Source organism: Piliocolobus tephrosceles, chromosome 4 (assembly GCF_002776525.5).
Source record: "Piliocolobus tephrosceles isolate RC106 chromosome 4, ASM277652v3, whole genome shotgun sequence".
NCBI classification, from domain to species: Eukaryota; Metazoa; Chordata; class Mammalia; order Primates; family Cercopithecidae; genus Piliocolobus; species Piliocolobus tephrosceles.
In genome coordinates this window covers 47629797-47644993 of record NC_045437.1, presented here as the reverse complement: position 1 = coordinate 47644993, position 15197 = coordinate 47629797, and the positions used below count along the sequence as shown (strand labels likewise).

General features: G+C 41.8%; 1 pseudogene; it reads right to left on the bottom strand.

Moving 5' to 3' along the window:
- Positions 1–13772: 13772 nt before the first annotated feature.
- Positions 13773–14807, bottom strand: LOC111539950 (annotated as a pseudogene).
- Positions 14808–15197: the final 390 nt, after the last annotated feature.

The following is a 15197-nucleotide window of genomic DNA, read 5'->3' as shown; positions in this document are numbered from 1 at the left end:
AAAAAAAAAAAAAAAAAAAAAAAAAAAAAAAAAAAAATTAAAAGATTAAAAGATCCTTGACAAACTGGTGTACTTTTTCCACCAGTTCCCTGCAGTTAAGTGTCTACATTGTTTCCAGTTTTTTGCTATGAGGAAAAAATGCTAAAATTAGTTTGTATTTTTGTTTGAAAGTTTTTGTTGTTTCCATTGTATTTATTTTGAATGTGTGTATATATAAAATATGTGTTACAATATGCAATATGTATCTATACCTACACGTATTTGTGAGGGCTAAGTGTATGTGTCAGTTTGACTGGGGTAAGGGATGTCCAGAGAGCTGGTAACATTAGTTCTGTGGCATGTGCCTGGAATCCCAGTTACTCCAAAGGCTGAAGCAGGAGAATTGCTTGAGCCCCAGAGTTGGAGACCAGTCCAGGCAACATAGTGAAAACTTCTCAATAAAAATAAATCAATAAATAAGCAAAAAATAAAAAACTTTAAAAAATTAAAAACTTGAAAAGCATTATTCCTGGGTGTCTATGTGATTCCAGAAGAGGTTAGCATTTGAATCCACTAGGTGAGGGTGAATCCAAAGAAGGTCCACCCTCATTCAATTCATTGAGAGCCCTAATAGAACAAAACAGCAGAAGCTGGGTGAATCTGCTCTCTCTTCTTCAGCTGAGACATTCGTCTTTACCCGCCCTCACACACCAGAGTTCCCTGTGCTTGGGAGTTTGGACTCCAGGACTTACAGGTCCCCTCCCTCCACCTGTTCTCAGGTTTCGTGACTTAGGCTGAAATTACACAGCCAGCTTTGCTGGTTCTCCAGCTTGCAGACACCATATTAGGGGACTTCTCGGCCGGCATAATCACATGAGTCAATTTCCATAATAAATCTTCTCTCTGTGACACACACACACACACACACACACACACACTCTCTCTCTCTCTCTCTCCTATTGGTTCTGTTTCTCAGGAGAACCCTGTCTAATACAATATTATTGTCTTAATATTGAACCATTTGAGTAAGCTGTCAACATTACAATTCTTTATCCCAAAATACTTCAGGATTTATCTCCTGAAAATAAGGATATTCTTTTAAAAAGCCATGATCCAAGTATCAAATTCAGGAAATTTAACATTGATACACTATTATTATCTAATATGCAATCCATATAACTTTTTTTTTTTTTTTTGATTTGGAGTCTCGCTCTGTCACCCAGGCTGGAGTGCAGTGGCACGATCTCGGCTCACTGCAGCCTCCACCTCCCGGGTTCAAGTGATCCTCTCACCTCAGCCTCCCAAGTAGCTAGGATTACAGGTGCCTGCCACCATCCCCAGCTACCGCATTCCAATCATTTTATAATTTTTAAAATTTTTATTTATTTATCTTTTGAGACAGAGTCTCACTCTGTCACCTAGGCTGGAGTGCTGTGGCGCAATCTCAGCTCACCACAACCTCTGCCTCCTGGGTTCAAGCAATTCTCATGGCTCAGCCTCCTGAGTAGCTAGAATTACAGGTGCACACTACCACACCTGGCTAATTTTTCTGTATTTTTAGTAGAAACTAAAAATAAACTAAAAATAAAACTTCTCAATAAAAATAAATCAATAAATAAGCAAAAAATAAAAAACTTTAAAAAATTAAAAACTTGAAAAGCATTATTCCTGGGTGTATATGTGATTCCAGAAGAGGTTAGCATTTGAATCTAATGGCTAGCATTGAATCATGGGGTTTTGCCATGTTGGCCAGGCTGGTATCGAACTCCTGACCAAAGTACTGGAATTACAGGTGTGAGCCACTGCACCTGGCCTCCAATCTTTTTTTAAAGTCAGTTTTATTTCATTAATACTGACTACCACTTCAGTCCATTTTTATTTTCATTTCACTGACCAACCAGTTACCATCGGTCTTGCATTCTAGTCTCCTCAAGGGGTTGGTTAACATGGCTCTCTGTTCCCTGTGTCCCTGGAAACTAGAACTAGAAGATAGACCTAAAAGCTCACATAGATTATTGGTAAACATTTAAACAAAAATACTTCAGAGGGAATGCTGTATGTTTCAGACTTCCTCATATCAGAAGGCCCTGTATGGGAGGTTGCTCACATTTAGGGGTGCAAAGTGTGAACTCTAAGATGGTGGCTGCTGAATCTTGGGGTAATATTTTGGCACAGTGCAAATCCCTGTCTATTCCCCAGCAAACCTTTTCCTAATGGCTCTAGCATCCACTAACGACCCTTGCCTGTCCGATTCAATGATGTCATCACAGGCCTCTGTAAAGAAGGGCAAGCGTTCATGCATCAACGAGGATGGACTACATGTGTTCCTAAAAAGCCACGTAAGAATTTCTTCTTTACCTTTAAATACCAATTTTCAGAGAGTATTAGTCTGCTAGGGCTGGCATAAGAAAATACCACACACTGGGCGGCTTAAACAAAAATTTATTTTCTCACAGTTCTGGAGACTGGAAGTCCAAGATCAAGGAACTAGCAGGGTTGGTTTCTGGTGAGGCCTCTTTCCTTGGCTTGCAGATGGCCACCTTCTTGCTGTGTCCTCACATGGCCTTACCTCTGTGGGTCCACACTCTTTGTGTCTCTTCTTCTTATAAAGACACTCGTCTTTTTGCTTTAGGGCTTTATAACTTCTCTTAATCTTAATTACCTTCAGAAATGCCTTATCTCCAAATATTTTTACATCACCTTGGGGGTTAAGACTTCAACCTATGAATTTAGGAGGTAGTGGGGAGTGGTACACAATTCAATCCATAGCACTGAGCAAGGAGTTGGTGTGAAAATCTCTCCAGTAATGGCGAATGAGACTCTCTCTCCCTTGTTTTTTTGTTTTTTGTTTTTCGTTTTTTCCTCTCTGTCTCCTATCCCTATAAACTCATGAATTTCAATTAAATCAATGTTTTCTTTTATGTTCAAATAATTCCAAATTTGGCTAATGGTTCTTCTGTATTTTTGATGTGTCCCCCAGAGAATAAGCTACCTTAAGCTCACTTTGTTTCCCTGCCCTAGACCTGGAAAAGCCATTTCTCCAGCCCTGAATCCTTTTGTGGAAAATATATTTAGAAACCAAGATTTGGAGTTGAAGTTTGCTCATTGCTACTGAAGCGTCATTTCCAGCACTTTCAAGAGCTAACAGATTTTTTAAAAACCATAAATTGACATTAACATTTCCAATTCAAATTTAACTTAACACTTTTTTTCTTAACTCTGTGTATTAGTTTGTTCTCACATTGCTATAAAAGAAATACTCGAGACTGGTTAATTTATAAGGAAAAGGGGTTTAAATGGCTTATGGTTCCACAGGCTGTACGGGACACATGGCAGCATCTGCTTCCAGGGAGGTCTCAGGGAACTTTTACTCGTGGCAGAAGGCAAAGTGGGAGCAGGCGTCTTACATGGCAGGAGCAGGACCGAGAAGTGGGCCGGGGGAAGGAGGGAGGTGCCACACACCTTTAAACAACCAGATCTCATGAGAACTCTATCACCAGGCAGCACCAAGGGGATGGTGCTAAACCTTTCATGAAGGATCTGCCCCAGTGATTGAATCATCTCCCACCAGGCCCCATCTCCAACCCTGGGGGTTGTAATTTGACATGAGATTGGGTGGGGACACAGATCCACACCCTATCACTTTGATTTTATATTTTTATTTCTTTTTTCTTACTCTGAAAATCTTGGTTTCTGTTAACACAGTCAAGCTGATGCATGAAATGGACCATCACATTTACCTAATTATTACACATTTATCTTGATTTATTGTATAATATAAAAAAGTTTCAAAATTACAATTCAATATTGTTAATAGCAATAAAACTACTGAGTTAAGTAACAAGATTTTTTGAAGATTTTTATCCTTCAAACATATCTATGTATGTAAAGCTAGAATAGTATATTAAACTCATTTAAATATTTTTTTCTTTGTTTTCATATTACCAATTTGATATATCATTAGGGTCATTTATTCATGTTTATATTCAATATTAAGGCTGATTTTGTTTTTTTAATTTAATTTTATTTTTGAATACATACAACATATACTATATTAAAAAGTGTATGTAGAGAAGTCTCGATCCCATCCCTGTCTCATCTACCCTCTTCCACCTTCCAGTCTTTCTTTTTGCAATACACACCACAGACACACACATGCGCACACACACTAATATATGCGGCCCTGCACCTTGCTTTTTTCATTTAGTTGTATCTTCTGGCAATCACTCCATATATAGAGAGCCTTCTCACTTTTTTGGAATGGCTAGATAGTGCCCCATTGTGTGACTGTACCATAGTTTCTTCAACCAGTCCTCTAACGATGGACATCTAGATTGTTTCTAATCTTTCAGTGTTACAAATAATGTCAGAATGAATCATCCTGTGCTTATGTTCCTTTTGATTTGTGAAGGTGTATCTGCAGTGCAAACTCCTAAAAGTGTCACTGCCACTTTAAAATGTAAATGCACGTGTAATTCTGGTAGATACTGCCAAATTCTCCTCCGTAAGGACTGTGCCATTTTACACTTATTAGCAACAAATAAATATGCCTATTTCTTTACAGCTTTGTCAATGGAGAAGTGTTATCTAAATTTGACTTCTGCATTTTTGCTGATCTGATAGGTGAGAGATTGGATTTGAGGACAGCCGTAATTTACATTTCTGTATGAGTGAGACTGAGCATCTTTTTAAATGTTAAAAGTGGTTTGAATATTCTTTTTTGTGAACTATTTATATTCTTTGCCTATTATTTACTAGATTGTAGTCTAATTTTTTAGAAAATTAACCTAAATATTTTTGATGCAAGAAAAGTCACTTTTCACCTACCTATCAGAGAGATATACAACACAAAACACAAAACCAAACCAACACGTAAATATCTCAATACTGTGCTTTGCTCCCTCACCCCCAAACTCACTCTAAACAAAAAGTATAGGTGATCTCTTAAATTTTAACTTTTCTTCATAGGCCGTATTGCATCAGCTGGAGTGTTTTGGCACTAAACCATCATTTTATTATTTTTCAACATCTTGGCCAGTCAGCTGGTTTTGTTAGATTGTGACGTTAACGAAACAAAGGTTGCAGCTTTGATACCCATATGTGCTGCTGGCTCTACACCCAGAAAAGTTGTTCCCAGCCAGAAGCAGGACTGCCCAGCTGCCTTACATGCAGACAGAAGTCTCAAAAGAGCAGCTGGGGATGGGGAGGTAATGGCGTCATCTCCAAACATAGTTCACCCAGGGGGTGCGTGCCCCAACTCCTGGCTCTGGAGGCCTGGTGTAGGTATTTGCCCAGGAATTTCACTATGAGCTGAGCAGCCAGTTGAGAAGACACATGTGCCAAACAGGAAAGCATGCAGAACTCTGTATCATGTGGTTCTGAAGCTGGCTGTCCCAAATGGAGTGACAGATGGGGCTCCCCAATGTGATCTCAGAAGTAGTCCTAAATATGTGCAAAGTCCCTGTATTCATTGTCTATTGCTGCATAACCAACTGGTCAAAAATGAAGCTCTTTGCTTCAAAGAGCAAAACACATATATTACCTTGCATGTTTCTGTGGGTCAGCAGTTCTAGTGGTACAGCTGGGTAGCTATCTGTGAGGTTGTGGCCAAGATGTCAGCCAGGGCTGCAGTCCCCTGAAGGCATGACTGGGGCTGGAGAGCCCACTTCCAAGATAGTCACTGTTACAGACTGAATGTCCGTGTCCTCCCTAAATTCATATGATGAAACCTCATTCACAATGTGATATTTGGAGGTAGGGTCCTTGGAGGTGATTAGGCCATGAGGGTGGACCATTCATGAATTAGATTAGTGTCCTTATAAAAGAGACCCCAGAGAGCTCCCTTGCCTCTTTTACCACAGAAGGACATGGCAAGAAGACAGCCATCTATGGACCAGGTAGTTGGCCCTCATCAGACCGTGAATCTGCCGATGCCTTGATCTGGGACTTCCCAGTCTCCAGAACTATGAGAAAGAAATATCTGTTGTTTATAAACCACCTGGTCTCTAATATTTTTGTTAGGACAGACTAGGACAGTTGTTCACATGGCTGACTGGTTCATGCTGGCTGTGGACTTAGCTCTTTCCATGTAGACTCCCACAGGGCTGCTGGAATGTCTTCACAGTGTGATGCCCGGGGCCCCTCAGAGCAAGAGATTGAAGGGAGAGCAAGGGGGATGCTGCAGGGTTTTTCAGGATCTAGTCTTGCAGTCACACACCATCACTTCTGCTAGACTATTTGTTACAATTGAATCACTAAGTCTGGCCCACACCAAAGGGGAGAGGAATTAGCTTTCACCTTTTGAAGGGAGTTGTCACAAAGAATTTGTGAACATAGTTAAGAATCACTACAGTTCCCAAGGCCGGGATGCTTTTTCTCTTATAATGGAAGCAGGCTGGGTAACTGCTGACCTGTGAGGCATGTTCACCTCTGGTACACCTCATGGTAAATCAGAAGATGCAGCCTCCTCCCAGGTAGGTGGCTTTCCCCCTTAGGAACTGACTTTCATCACACTGGCCTTCAGTGTCCTTTGACCTGTTGTATCAGTGGAACCAGTTAAAACACAGATTTCTGTGTCTCATCAAGAGATTCTATTTCAGTGGGTCCAAGGGGCTAGTGAATTTGCATTGTTACAAGTGTTCCAGATAAAGTAAGCCCTTTGGTCCTGGCCCAGATAAAGAGTGAGATGCTAACTTTTCTAGCACTGTGCTTCGGTGTCACCCACCAATCCCACCCCAGCCCCACTGAGGGCAAGTTGGACCACATCACTGTATCCTGTTGAGCACTCATAGCACCATGCCTGACAGAGGTAACTGCATCATGAGTTTTTGGCGGATGGATGATGGATGGGAGAATGAATGAATTCGTGAATGATCATAACTCAGTTGCACTGACTTTGATGATACTTTTTCAAAAGCAATATTTTCAACATCACCTAAGACATTATTCCTGTGAAAAAATGATTCTCATGAAGGCTTTGACCAAATGACCTTTTATAGAAAATACAAGGGATAAAGGAATATGTTATGTGATATCTTGAGAAAATAGGGTTTCGAGCATTCAGTAAGATGACTGGCCTGGAGTCTTGACAAAGTCAATGTCACAGGGGGAAAAGGGCTGGAGTATTGTTCTAGATCAAGGGCTGGTAAACTATGGGCTGCGGATCTGTTGCTTGTTTTTATAAATAAAGTTTCATTTGAACATAATGATGCACACTAACTTAGGTATTGCCTATGGCCGCTTTTGTGCTATAATGACATGGCTGAGCTTTTGCAACAGAAACAGTGTTGCCTGAAAACCTAACGTGTTTACTATCTAGCTCTTTAAGAAAAAGTTACTTGACCCCTGCTCTAAATGAGAAGAGATTAATGACTCTTCTCCTTCCACCCACAGCATAGTAACTAGTACTGGCTGGCCATCCTGCCATACATAACTAGAAAGCTGGGTAAATATATCAAATAACTGGTTTCAGACATAATTGGTAGCACAGGACTGTAATCAAGACAGAAAGGAAACAAACAAGGTGAGCCTTCCAACCACCCAAACATTCTGACAGAGCCATTTGCTGAATTCCAACACAGAGACGGAGAAGCTAAACAAAATGCAGAAGTCTCACTGAGCTGAAGACACAGATACTGGAGTTCGGGGAGACACAAGCCAGAGAGAACCCTTTAGAAGAAACTGTGCAGAGAAAGAATTCCAGGTTGGCCGAGGGCGGTGGCTCACGCCTGTAATCCCAGCACTTTGGGAGGCTGAGGTGGGAGCATGGTTTGAGCCCAGGAGTTCGTGACCAGCTTGGCCAACATGGTGAAACCCCATCTCTAGTAAAAATGCAACAGTTAGCTGGGCGTGGTGGTGGGTGCCTGTAGTCCCAGCTACTCGGGTGGCTGAGGCACGAGAATCACTGGAACCCAGGAGGTGGAAGCTGCAGTGAGCCAAGATTGCACCAGGGTAGCAGAGCAAGACTCTGCCTCAAAAAAACGAAAAAAAAAAAAAAAAAAGAATTCCAGATCATAGGGTTCCCCTTGAGTCTTTGGCTAAATACCAAGTGGCACATGTGCAGAGTGAGGCACCACAAGGCAGATCAAAGCACCACTGGGGAAAGAATGGCTGCCAGGGAACTGTGAACTAAACAGCTTCTGGAGCTTATACAGTGAAAAGACCTCACTGGACACCAAGGGTTTTGAGTAGAGTACCAGAAAGACCACACCTCAGGATTAGGACCAGACTAACCTAAAATAAAGGCTACTCTAGATCTTCCTCAAAAGAATAGGCCAATCCATAAATGAATCAACTGCCTACAAAAACAAAATGCAACAATCTTTAAAGGAAGGCAACCTAGGCTGGACACAGGGCTTCACACTTGGAATCCCAGCACTTTGGGAGGCTGAGGCAGGAGGGTTGCTTGAGCTCAGGAGTTCGAGACCAGCCTGGACAACATAGTGAGAACCCCCATCTCTACAAAAAAATCAAAAACCTAACTGGCTGTGGTGGTGCTCACCTGTAGTTCCAGCTACTTGGGAGGCTGAGGTGGGAGAATCACTTGAGTTGGGAGATTGAGGCTGCAGTGAGCTGAGATCACACCACTGTGCTCCAGCCTGGGCAACAGAGCAGGACTCTGTCTCAAAAAAAAGGGAGACAATATAGATGCCTTTAGCATTTTATTCCAAATGAATTTTGAATTTTGTCAAATGCTTCTTCTGTGTCTGCTAACCTTTAGCTAGTGTCATATTTTTTGGTGAAAGACTTAATGTTTTCTCTAAGATGAGGGCAGAGAAAGGAAGTTTTCTTTCATCACTTCTGTTAAACATTTTGCTGTGATCCTAGCCATACAAAAAGTCAAGAAAAAAGAAACAAAAGCACCTATGTTGGAAAGGAAGAAGTAAAACATGATTGTGACCATAGAAAATCTCAAGGAGTCTATACAAAAGCTGCTAAAACAAAAAAGTGAATTTAGAAAGGACACAGAACAAAAAATCAATATACATAAATAAATTATATGTCTATATATCAGTATAAACAATTGGAAAATGAAATAAAAATCCTGTTTACAATACCAGAGAATAATGTTTTAGAATATTATGATTAACGTTTAGAGTAACACACATACACACCCTGTGTACTGAAAACTCTAAAACATTTCTCAAAGAAATTAAATCAATATCAAATGAATGAATGAACTAGAAGAGCAAAAATAATTTCAGAAAATAATAACAATTCAGAAGATTTACACAACTGGTTTTAAGACTACTATAAACAATAGTAATCAAGACACTGTAATATTGGCAGAGGATAGACATACAGATCAATGAACTAGAATAGAGTCCAGAAATAGACCCATATATATGGTCAATTGATTTTTTAAAAAATAAATAGGCCAAGGTAGTTCAATTGGGAAAATAGAGTCTTTCCAACAAATGGCACTGGAACAACTGGGTATATCTGTGAGAAACAAAGCAAAACAAAAACAAACAACAAACATTAGTTCCTATCTCATGCCACATACAAAAATTAACTCTAAATGGATTATAAGCCTAAATGCAAAAGCTAAAACTACACAACTTCTAGACTAAAACGTAGAAGGATATCTTGGTAACCTTGAGGTAGGCAAAGACTTCTTAGGCAGGATACAGAAAGCACCAACCATGAAGAAAATATTGACAAATTGAGCTTCATCAAGATACAAAGCTTCTGCTTTTAAAAGACAATATTAATAAAAAGAAAAGTCACCTGGGTACTTGAAAAGTCAAGTCACTGACTGGCAGAAGATATTTGTAATACATAAACCTGGCAAAAGATTCATATTTAAATCTCAATAATAAAAAGATAACTTACGGCCCAGCGCGGTGGCTCATGCCTGTAATCCCAGCACTTTGGGAGGCTGAGGCAGGTGAATCACCTGAGGTCAAGAGTTCAAGACCAGCCTGGACAACACAGTGAAACCCCTTCTCTCTAAAAATTACCCAAAAAAATTAACTAGGCATGGTGGTACATGCCTTTTTTCCCAGCTGCTCAGGAGGCTGAGGCAGGAGAATCACTTGAACCCTGGAGGTGGAGGTTGCAGTGAGCTGAGATTGTGCCACTGCACGCCAGCCTGGACAACAAGAATGAAACTCCCTCTCAAAAAAAAAAAAAAAAAAAAGATAACTTACTTTTAAAAAAGACAAAATATTTGAACAGACACACTACAAAAAGTATATATATATATATATATATATATATATATATATATATATAGCCAAGAATCACACAAAACAGCTCTGGTTATCAGGGATATGCAAATTAAGACTACACAGAGATACTACTATACACCCACAAAAATGGCAAAAAGTAAAGGATTGATAATACCAAGCATTGGTGAGGAAGCGGAGAAACTAGAACTCTCATATGTTGCTGGTAGGAGTGCAAAATGTTGTCAACATTTTGGAAACAGTTTGGCAGGGTCTTATAAAGTTAAATATACACTTATATGATCCATAAGTTCCACTCCAGATTTTTACCCAAGAGAAATGAAAACATATGTCTACAACAAGAGTTGTACAAAAATTTTCATAAAGACTTTAATCAGAATAGCCTAACACCGGAAACAATCCAAGTCTTCATCAGCGGCTAAATGGATAGGCAAATGGTGGTAGACTAGCATACTACTCAGCAATGAAAGGAGCCACCCACTCACATATGCAACAACATGTGTGAATCCCAGGTGGATCATACTCGGTGAAAGAAACCACAGAAGATCACAAACCATATTATCACATTTATGAAGTTCTTGAGCAAGCAAAGCTGCCTATAGATAGAAAAATCAGATCAGCGGCTGCCTGGAGTCGGGGCTGTGGGGGTGAGAGGAGGGGAGATAGGCTACAAAGGGAGAAGGAGTGAACTTTGCAAATATTTTGACTGGGGTGGTAGTGATAAGGACATACACTTTTTTTTTTTTTTAACTCATCCAGTATGCACTTAAAATGAATGCATTAACATGTATTGAATGTTAGTTTACTTCAGTAAAAAAAATTTGTTTTAAATAGACTAAAGAGAAATAATAACCAAATGCAACATCTGATCCTCAATTGGATGCTGATTTGCCAAAACCAAAGCTATAAAAGATATTTTTAGGACAACTGGGAAATTTTGTATATGGCTTGGCTATTAAATAATATTATAGAATGGTTGTTAATCTTCTTAGGTGTTAAATAGAGGCATCTAACTTCCTGTTCTTAGGAGATCCATGCTGAAGTATTTGGAAAGAAACATACTATTGGCCACTTATTTTTAAATGGTTCCATAACAACAAAAATATGTACACAAATGCAGAGATGAAACTCATCTGGCAAGCATTAAAATTGTTGAAGAAGGTGGAAGACATATAGATTTTCATTGTACTTTCAACATTTCTGACTTTTCAACATTTTCCCACAACTTTCCACAATAATAATAAAAATTGGGGGAAAAAAGTTAATGTCGAGTTGTTACAGCTTACTCCAAAGTCTACAAATTCTTCCTTAGAAGATAACACTTAAAAAGACGTGGCTGCAGTCATAATTTCCTCCAAATTCTTCTAAGAGCTTGGTTTTGAACAGAACCTCTGGCACAAACAGCAACACTAACGTTAGCAGTAAAGCCACGCTGTGATGGGACGCCCAGTGGTTGGAGCTTGGTTGATCTTCCAGCCTCCTTGGCTGGTGGCTGGGGCGAGGAGGGTGGCAACGTGCTGGATCAGGAACACCAAGGCTGTGGGTAGGGGTGGGCAGCGGCTGGGTCCTCTTCTCTGCTGTCCTTCATGGGAGGGAGGTAAATGGTTAACCAGTCACCCATCCCTGGCACTTTACAATCCTTCTCTGCGCCTGCACAGGGCATTCTCTGGCTGAATTCTGCCAGCCAAACGGAAAGTCTCATAACAAGGCATGGGGTAAACAAGGCCCAGGTGATCCTGTTTGCTAAACAGTGAAAACCAGATCCACATGGGCACTTTACAAAAGGCTACACACACCTATGCAAAAGTGTCTCCCTGTAGACCTCAAATTCACTGTTACTCCGGGACAGTACCCAGAGCCTCGGACAGATGAGGTTTTGGGAAGGCAAGGTCTTGGAGTTTATGTGGGAAGGATAAAAAATCTGGGAAGTGTTTCCTTAGTAGGTGGGAGGGAGGAGGGTGGAGCCAGTGAAGGGAAGGGAAAGAGTCTAATAGGCTGAGGAGAGGGTGAAGCAGTGAGGTCTTTTGCGATTTGGCAGGTAAGGGGGTGAGTTCAAGGAGAACATGTGGCAGATGGTATGGGAACTTACAGAAACTTCTCCAGTGGTTAAAGGCAGGAAAAAGTTCACTCGGTTTGGCTTCTTGGTGGGCCCTGGGGATCAAGGCCAGAGTAATTTCCTAGGGGTGGGAAGGTGGAAGGGCCTTCGGGATTGTACAGGAAGGGAGGAAATAGAGGCATGGGGCACAAATAATTTTGTCAAGAAGTTCGATCCTATACGGTGGTGGCTGCAGAAGTGGGCATCTGGGTGGGATGGAGGAAAGCGTTTTTCTCTTTAGTGTCTGGAGCCCTGAGTGTGCTCAGGCTGAGTGGAGAGAACCAGCTTATTTTATAGATGAGGAGCATCTTCTGCTGCAACCCTTTCCTTGGCAATGAAAGCAGAAGCATCAGCAACAGCAGACAGGAGCATCTGGAAAGAGTCTCTTCGAGAACCTGAAATTGGCCACAGTGGTTTTTGAGGAAGGAGCTACTGAAAGCCAGTTTTCCTAAAATATAATCATGTTGGTCAGACCCATGGTTATGAGGAGCAGAAAGTTAATGAGAGTAGCTCCAGAGAAGACAGGTTGGTTGTAAGCTGTGCATGTGTGAACCTTGGAGGAAGGCTGAGACCACACTCAGGGCTACCAAAGACTAATGTGAGAGGTGCTTTGTTGTTACTGTTTTGACCATTTAAATATTCCTTATAGTTTTCCAGAACAGAATGGTCAAGAGAGTAGAACTTAGGAATGTGGATTCTAATGGCAGCTTCATGCTGCTTAGGCAAATTTGCTTCTGAGCCTGAGCTTCAGTGGCGCAGCACATTTCCTTCCCGCTTTCCAGATGTTGAGGAGTAAATGAGTGTGAATGCAAAGAACATTTAGCACAGAATGACACACACTATAATGACCATTGTATTTACGTTATATGTGCAATACGTATTTTCTTAGGCATAGGAAAAATCATTCTAAATATATCCCCCTTCTAAAGCTACAATCCTGAACTACAGGACAGTTAATTGGGGTGCTGCCCTGCTAGCCACCAGCCTTCACTCTCACACAGGACATTCCTCTGGTTAGCTCTGCTTGGGTTCTCCTGTGCCGGGTCCTGCAAATTCCACAAGCATGGTTAGCACCAAGAGGTTAAGGAATGTTCTGCAGGCCAACATGCCCTTCAGTCTGAACACCGGACATATAGTCGAGTCAGGCTTTGTGACTTTGTGCAAGATTTTATTAAAGGCCTTTCCAGGATAACACCCAGACGCCAGACACAGCTGTCAAGGAGACCCTGTCATGTTGTGGGGATTGGCTGGGGCATGGCAGGCGCTATGGCTCCCTCCCCACCCTTCCGTTCTGAGATGGGGGTAGTAGGCAGTACTTCATCTTTGGGTTTCATGATGCTCATGTACTCAGTCAGGGGCTTCCTAGAGTCAGTCTTACCAGTTGGGGCCCAGGGCAGCATGACCTTCCCTTGACGGCCAGCACCGGGCACATGGCAGTGTCGATGAGGTAAACAGAGTTCCTGCTGAGGATCATCGGGCCATCCACAAAATTCCTGCATTTAGAGTTTTCAGACACCACAGCCTTGAAGCCTGTGGCCCCCCACTCCCTGCGTGATGAACCACAGCACACCATAGCAGGCCCTCTGTGCTGCAAGGCCTCCCAGGAGGTAACACTGAGACTCCACCTGGGCAAACACACACAGACCTCCTGTGGCTACTTTTCCAGCAAAAAGCTCTACACTGCCCTCTGAGAGTCAAAACTCTTCTGAATTACAGCGGGCAATTTCCGAATCTGCCAGCCCTTCTCACCAATAACATTCTGTGTTTTGGTGGCTAAGATAATGATTTTGAAGCAGCGTCATTTGTCTGGCGTAGTAACCGAGGTTTGTTGCCTCATGCCAAGGAAATCAAGGATGTGGACACGTAAGAAGTGAGGTTAAGAGCAGAGGTTTAATAGGCAAAAGAAAGAGGAAAGCTCTCTCTCCTGCAGAGAGGGGCTTCTGAGCAGGTCTTTCGGTTTCCGGGTGAAATGTGCTGGGTTTTATAGATGAGCTTGAGGAGGCGGTTTCCATTGGTTGGACCAGGTGTGCTATTTACATAGCTTGTGAAGAAACTGGTCACTCCACCTAATTTTTTATTATGTAGATGGGTTCTCTACCTGGCCTGTGCCATTGTTGCCTGTTCCTTTATTGTGCACATGGTTGACAAAGAAAAGGGAAGATGGAGCCTCCATGTTGAACATGCCTGGCCCCCGGGTAGCCTTTTCCTATTGGCACAGCTGCCGGCGTTCACCGTGCAAGCTTCCAGCTTGTTTATCTATGTTTGTAGCTCGATTTTATAGGCTGCTCTTTGTTAGAAAAGAAATGATTTGGGGGCTGCTTTTTGTTAAGAGAGAAGGCTTGCCGAGGACTGTCTTACCCTCACTATCTGCTTAAATAATTCATTTTAAGTTCCTGTATTAATTCCTGTCCTGGTTGACGTAATTTGGACCTCAACTCCAGAGTAGCCATCCTCAGCCAGCTCTCCAGTGAGAACTCTTTCAGTTCCACTTTGAGGATGCCATCAGCGACAAACTTCCTCTTCTTGGAGATCTGCACCCCCATCTTGCCACCGTGTGCCTCCAAAATGAAGGGCCGATGTCAGAGTTTTATCCTATTAGCAGCAGAGTCCTTCTCTTGAGGGCAGGAGTCTGCTTGTCTCTGAACAAAGATAGACCCTTTTCTCCTGTCTTGGTCAACCAGTGTCCTCCACTTACTTGAAGTTTCTGCTCTTGAGTTTTGTTTATGTAGGACCTGTATGGAAGCTCCTTAACGCTCCTTGCCCTGTTTCTACACCATGGCACTTCTATTTCAGCCAACAGTCTCAGTCTGCTAGATTCCCCGTTTCTCACTGAGAATCTATTTTTGAAGCTGGCCTCACAGTTCCTAAGTCCCTCCCTGCCGGGATGACCAGCTTGTCCTAGGTGACTCAGAACTTTTCTAGTTTCAGCACTG